Source organism: Saccostrea cucullata, unplaced genomic scaffold (genome assembly GCF_032062105.1).
Source record: "Saccostrea cucullata isolate Sc308-1 unplaced genomic scaffold, CSIRO_AGI_Scuc_v1 ctg72, whole genome shotgun sequence".
NCBI classification, from domain to species: domain Eukaryota; kingdom Metazoa; phylum Mollusca; class Bivalvia; order Ostreida; family Ostreidae; genus Saccostrea; species Saccostrea cuccullata.
The window spans coordinates 1,004,551-1,012,672 of NW_026918900.1; positions in this window are offsets into that span (position 1 = coordinate 1,004,551).

The following is an 8,122-nucleotide window of genomic DNA, read 5'->3' on the forward strand; positions in this document are numbered from 1 at the left end:
CGTGTTTGGTCTGCTCCTATTTTGTATTCGTTTATGGTCTTTTGATCTTGAATACTGTACAATTATTGCTGTTTTTTTGAGGTCAATACTATACAATTATTGCTGTTTTTTGAGGTCAATACTATACAATTATTGCTGTTTTTTGAGGTGTATACAATGATTTAGCCATCTGAGGAGTACAATATTCACCGAGCCCGAAGGGCGAGGTGAATATTGTACTTTGAAGATGGTTAAATCATTGTATTGACCGAAAAAAACAGCAATAATTGTTTTATTATATGATTCACTGACAAAATGATACAGCTCATTATTTGTTTGCATTTGATTAAGTCCTAGCCAAATACAAGACAGAAGTAGATTTAAAATGTAAATAAACTTGACCAGTCGTATCAGTTTGAAATGTTTTTTATCAATTTTAGTTGCCATAAAAAAAATAATAAGTCTTTTTTATAGGATAGATTTCGAAACGAAGGAGTATTATTAGGGAAAATTGACTGCCAAAAAGTAAAAATTATTGTTAAAATAATAGTATTGGAGGGGGGCCCTGCATCCCCTCTTACCACCCTCACCCGAAAATATATATTCTCTTATCTTTGTTCAATTGAAAAAAAGTAATATTCGTTTAAATAGCTTACCAATTCAATTTGTATCAATTTGGAATTTCCCGATCTATTTTTAGATCAATGTAGAGGAAATAAATCCTTGTATTCACCTGCAACGTCACGTGCAGGTCAATACAACGTTGTATTTTTCTAACATAGTTGGATCTCAGCCAATCAGAGAGATTGAAATTATTCAATCATATAATAAAATGATTTAGCTATCTGAGGAGTACAATATTCACCGAGCCCGAAGGGCGAGGTGAATATTGTACTTCGAAGATGGCTAAATCATTGTATTGACCGAAAAAACAGCAATGATTGTTTTATTATATGAGTCACTGATAAAATGATACAGCTTATTACTTGTTTGCATTTAATTAAGTTCTAGCCAAATACAAGAGAGAGGCAGAATTAAAATGTAAATAAACCTTACTAGTCGTATCAATTTGAAATGTTTTTTATCAATTTTAGTTGCCATGAAAAAAAAAATATATAATGTCAGTCTCCTCTATAGGATAGATTTTGAAAGGAAGGAGTATTATCAGGGAAAACTGACTGCCAAAAAGTAAAAATTGTTGTTCAGTAAAAGTGTTGGAGGGGGTCCCTGCATCCCCTCTTACCACCCTTACCCAAAAATACATATTCGCGTATGTTTTGTTCACATGAAAAAAAAAGTCATAGTCATTTAAATAGCTTCCCAAAACAATTTGTATCAATTTAGAATTTCCCAATCTATTTTTAGATCAATGTAGAGGAAATAAATCCTTGTATTCACCTGCAACGTCACGTGCAGGTCAATGCAACGTAATATTTTTCTAACATAGTTGGATCTCAGCCAATCAGAGCGATGGAAATTATTCAATCATATAATAATATTCGTTATATCTCCATATGTTTTTTTTTTTGTGAATCTGGAAAGTAAACTGCGAGTATATTGATTTTGTAGAATTTTTAAACGTAGAATAAATTAAACCATGTTTTTCCAAAATCCAGTTATTATAACAATATGCCTTACACATGTTAAAAACAAAGACGATATTGTTACCAGCCATGTCTGCTTGAACCATTACATATATATAATAATATATGGAGATATCGAACAGTATTCAAGATCAAAAGTCCATAAAACAATACACAATAGGAGAAGATCAAACACGGACCTCCAAAACATCAGAGGTTGGATTAAGTGTCATATTGTTCATGTATAGTCTCTTCAACACCTATATCAATTCCATTTTAGTGAAAACGGGAGGATATATGGTTTATATTTTGCCTTTTAATTTAGAAGAACCATGATAAGGTCTATTAATATTCATTTGTAGAGGATGAATGACGGGTCTTTTTCCTTACCATGTCATTTCTATTTTGAAGCATCCTCCGTGGTTAGATACTGGATTTATAAACCATGTCCCAACGGGAATGGGCAGTACTACAATAGGTGGCGAAATTAAATGGAAAAAAATCGGAAATAAAGAAACAAACATACAAAACAAAACTCAGGTGATGACAAGCCATAGTTATTTTAAAAAATATCGCCCACAAATTTAGCAAAAATGAACAAAACCATGACAAAAAATTAATTTTTTTAAGATGATGCATATATGGCGTTTGCTCTCCGCATGGAGACAGAAAAAATATAGCAGATTGTTACCAATATGCCTAAGAGATTTTATAAGCTTCTTCATTGATTTAAATGCTTTTCATGACTAACTGAAAAACATTTCTTTCAATGGAATATGACGATGACAAGCTCAAAAGCCCATTGACACAATACAGATTGGAAGCAGAGCAAACACGTGCCTCAAAGAACATCAGAGGTTAGAGCATGCGCAGTGGAGTTTTTCATGTTTTATGTTGTCAATAAAAGGTCATATGATCATGACTGACATATCGGAGACTCTAAGTAGAAAGTATATTATCCCCATTCCTATATTTACGAGCAGACGTGACAAAAACTCCTTACAACCTAGATACACAAAAAGATAATTTTCCCCAAAAGTATCATTATGTACGGCGCCGCTGGAGGGCCAGGTAAAAAAATATTTTTATTTGTTCGGACAAATTAGAAATTCGTTCGGACGAATTAGTTATTTGTTCGGACAAATTAGACATTCGTTCGGACGAATTAGTTATTTGTTCGGACGAAGTAGATATTCGTTCGGACAAATAAGTTATTTGTTCGGACAAATTAGATATTTGTTCGCACGAATTAGATATTCGTTCGGACAAATTAGAAATTCGTTCGGACAAATTAGAAATTCGTTCGGACGAATTAGTTATTTGTTCGGACAAATTAGAGAAATTGTGAACAACTATCAGGAAACCGCGAATAATGTGCGGTTTGCACCAAGACGTTTCATTTTATTTTGATTCTTTGCAAAATAACTTTAATGAACAACATTATCAATAAATATTTTGAAGATAAGTCGTTTTAATGTTGATCTCTTTCTTATGATTTTTATGTACATATTCACTACCGTGCAGTTATTAATCATGACATGTGACTGATTTTTGAAATACATTTCTGATACACATGTAGCCGATTTGTAGCTGAAATATTGCCGATTCGGCGTAAAACATTCAATCAATTAATCTGGTACATATGCGGTGTATAAAATGATTAAAAGGTCCTCATTGAGTTTTTAATTAGATATTCCTGTTTGTGAATTTAGAAAACTTCACAAAAATGAACCTGTCCGTATTGATCCCAGGTTGTTAATATGACTCGCGAGCCGGTGAATTACGAGGTCAACCGATCAATCTGGTATATTCCCTAGTCCATTGATTTTCAGAGCATAATTATAGCCCTCTCCCGTTATTGGAGAGCTACATGTAGTCGAACAAACTATTTAATTTCACTTTCAGCATTTCTTAATTTTGTTTATACGCTTTTACAGTTGAGTACCAGTTCGAAGATTTGATAGGCCAATGACTCACATAGAAAGGGAAATTATGAAAGCAACCCCTTTTACGGGGAAAATAAATCATGAATGAATGTCAAAATGTTTTCAAGTAACAACCCCCCCCCCCACTCCTCTATTTAAAAAACGATCGATTGTCTTAATCATTGAGAACCTTAACTTGCATTAAATTATGATGTGTTTTTAAATTTTACTGCACTTTCTAGGAACGTACATGTATTCATCTATTTTTTATCCTTTTCCCGGAAAGGGGCGTGTGTTTAATTTGGTCAGTATTATACCTGTATGTTTTAATTCATGCGCTTTTCTGATATTTAAATATAAAATAAAATTTACATAGATACTTCACTCTTAAAAAAGTTTTACTTAGTAGTCATTTTTTACTTGAAATAACAAAGATAAGTAATAGATAATTACTAAGCATTTACTTAAAATTTAAAATCAATTACTGAAATATATGTCAATTACTAGATTCAAATGTTTTACTTGATTTTTGTATTTTAAAAAAATGTTTTACTTACACACTAAAAAGTTTTACTTAGTAATTTATATTTACTTAAATTTGTGTATATAAGTAATAACTTTACTTGATCTTTAATACTTACATTTTACCACTATTTACTATATAATTAATATTTTAATGCCCCCGTAAGCGATTAAGTTCCGGGGGTATATAGTTTTTGTCGTTTCCGTCTGTCTGTCTAGCTGTCTCTCTGATTCTTTGTTTATTTGCAGAAACTTTAACCTTGCCCATAACTTTTGATTTAGCGGAGCTATAACTTTCATATTTCACACGTGTATTCCTTGTGACAAGACCTTATACACAAAAAATTCAAACTTATTCTTTATCCAAATCTTTTTAACAGTAAATACCAGGACATTTATACTTCACATATATATTTTTTGTTGAAAGAACTTTCATAGAATACCAACAACTATGAAATTTTGACCTTGACCCTGGAGATTTCCATCCTTGGGAAAAAACTTTAACCTTGGCCATAACTTTTTAACGGTAAGGAAAAGTGCTTTCATACTTACATATATGTAATCATTTTAAGAAGACCATTTATAGGATACCAAGAACTTTGACCTTGACCTTGGAGTTTGACCCACTTTTAAAAAGCAAACCTAAAAGGATTAGGGTTAGTGCATTCATATTTAACATAGGTCATCCTTGTGACAAGACCTTTCTTTGGGTACCACCAACTCTGTCCCTTTGTCCTTGACCTTGGAGTTTGACCTACATTTCAAAATTGGTAACCTTGACCATAACTTCTGAAGGGTTGAGGCAAGTGTTTCCATATTTCACATATGTATTTTTTTGTAGCAAGACCTTTCATTAGATACCAATAACCTTGACCTTTTGGCCTTGGAGATATCAAGAAATCCCAATAATTAAATTTGCATTTAAGAAAAGTTTAACCTTTGCTATGTTGCCATACAGTGGCATAGGTGTTTCACAAACACATCTTGCATGTTTGAATTGTATTTAATTGATTTACTTAAAACAAAAATTTATTTACTAAATCAAGGAGAATTCAGATCAGTAATTACTTAAATATGGTAGTCTTATCACTAATTGTCTGTGAGGAGGAGTTATCTTTCATCTAAATATACCTTCATGTGAAAAAAAAGTCACACTAATAAAAATGCGATATTAAGTACTTAAAATGTTTAACCATTTTTAAAATGGTCCTTAAAAAAATACAACTTATTCAATTTTTAAGGCTTTCGAAGTTGGAATCAAATGTTTTATTGTTATATATAATAAAACAGTTATGAAGAAATTAGCAAAAGAAATGGAAAGTATAATTGTTTCCATCATAAGTAGATTACTTCTATTTAACCATTCAGAGGGCCCAATTAGGGAACTCTGATAAAGAAATCTGTGAGTAGTACTCACATGTCAGAGGGCGGGTACCTTGCAGTGTTTCTAGTAAATAATGTCGATATTAGTAAATATAATAAGTATTTCATTTACTTAGTATTGTCTTAAGTAATAATATTGTAGATTTTAATTAATTTCAGAATTACATTTACTTAGTAATAATTCATAAAATTTAGTAAATAGAAAGCATATTATCTCTGAATTAAGTAATAATAATTTAACAAAAATGAGTAGTTCATTTACTAATTTAAAGTAATACAATTCCTATAATTTAAGTAACTCTATTGATACTTAGTAAATCATTTTATAAGTAAATGAATTCATCCTTATTACTAATTATGTTTACAATTACTAACCATGATAGTCATTTACTTGCTATTCTGACTAAATGGATTACTAATAATTACTAGTTTTTCTCAATCTAATATCTTATTTTAAAAACAACAAGTAAAACTTTTTTTAGAGTGTTAATAATAGTTTTTAACGATCTTAGAAAGAATCCATTGGAGATGGACTTATGAGATTCCCTCTTTTTGTTCCTTTATCACAAAATACTTAAATGTGGGAACAGCGGTATAGAAGCAAATCTACAAATGTCCTAGCTAGTAAGCCCCACCTTAAAAAAAATTAAGACCCTCGAATAAGAGGCTCGATATTTTAATACAATGCAGCCACGTAGCATCGTTTTTGAAAGTGGGGGGGGACCTGAGAAAAAAATAGTTATCTGAAAAGTTGACAAGCAAAAAAAAGGGGGTGACTCAGGAAAAAATGCCCAATGTTGACAGTCCTATTTCGTGGGGGGGGGGGGGGGGGGGGCTTACTTTTTCAATGCCAATTTTTTCCCGTACTAATTGCCTGCAGTAGGAGTAAAACCTTAAGGAGTGGATCTCATCTTTTCAAAGAAGCGGTAACTGACCACTGGCACCCCAGTGTTAGTCAGGGATGGGAGTGAAAAGATGTTTGATAAGAAGTAACTGACCCTTTGAATTTACTAGTGGGCTCTCAGAAAATATACTTTCAGAATGGCAGACTTTAGGCCAATAATATATACCGGTATAGATCCATTATTTCCGAATATTTACAATCAACATACCCGACTTTAATATCACATGTCTAGTTGCTACGTGTGTATGTCATGGTCCAAAGAGCTTTTTATGTATTAAAAAAGGATGAATCCTCCTGAATAGACAAATTGTATATCTCTCTTTACAGGATAATTTGTGCAAACATCTAATTTGCCCGAACAAATATCTAATTCGTCCGAACAAATAACTAATTTGTCCGAACGAATATCTAATTCGTCCGAACAAATAACTAATTCGTCCGAACGAATTTCTAATTTGTCCGAACGAATATCTAATTCGTCCGAACAAATAACTAATTCGTCCGAACGAATATCTAATTCGTCCGAACAAATAACTAATTCGTCCGAACGAATTTCTAATTTGTCCGAACGAATATCTAATTCGTCCGAACAAATAACTAATTTGTCCGAACGAATATCTAATTCGTCCGAACAAATAACTTATTCGTCCGAACGAATTTCTAATTCGTCCGAACGAATTTCTAATTTGTCCGAACGAATATCTAATTCGTCCGAACAAATAACTAATTCGTCCGAACGAATTTCTAATTTGTCCGAACGAATTTCTAATTTGTCCGAACAAATAAAAATATTTTTTTTATCTGGCCCTTCAACGGCGCCGTAATTATGCAATGTATACATCATTTGTGATTTTTTTTTTTATGTATGAACATTCCCTTAGCAAATGCTAGTACACTATACTAGTATATTGTTTTTTCCAATTGATTAAACGGTGTTGCAAAACAGGATATAACACACACAAAAAAATCATCGTCTGTTTTAACCTTTTCCTTTCATCACTTTCTGAACTGAAACTGCTCATTAGGGACACAAAATTATTTTTAATACCTATTCTAGGTCATCAATGTCCCTTGAGGTTTAAAGCACAATCGTCAATCGTTCATTGTGAATTGGTAATAAACCCCTGTTTTTATTGCTCGATTGGACCATTTTTTCTTGAGTAATTAATCAATCGGAACAAAGCATCTCAAGGAAAGCAATAAAATATACCTGAGGTTCATACTACCATTCAGCCACAACTCATTCTTCTTAAAAATCTTAAAAATTCAAAATAATAAAACATTCTCAATATTAAATAGAGACATTGTTTGCATGATTCTACCGAAAAAATATTTCTTCATCAATATTTTGTGTGTCGTATCTCTCTTCTAGACACAGGAAGTAACCATAAAATGGTAAAATATATTTATTAATATTACCATTTCTTGTCGAAAAATACAATTTTAATTACCTGTAAACATGATTGTGAATTCAATAAAGTTTTTATGCTTTTTTCAATGAAAAATTAAGATATGACATCAAGACTCAGCAGGCCATAGACGTGTCAAAGCCACGTCATCAAATCCTTAAAGGTAATGATTTTAAGATCCCCTGAAAAAGGAAACCATAAAATCTCTTTGGGAAAGGAGTTTAAGTAATGGGTGTATTCCGAAAGATCCAAACTTTCACTTCAGAAGTACAGAGCGCTTGGAGAAGATTTTGTTGTTAACCTTTCTTATTGACTTAGGCTAGACATACACGAAGTCTGATTTCGAACCTCCTCACTGAAGAAAATGCGTAATATACAGTAAGCTGTTTTAATACAGATATTTGTATCCCAATATGT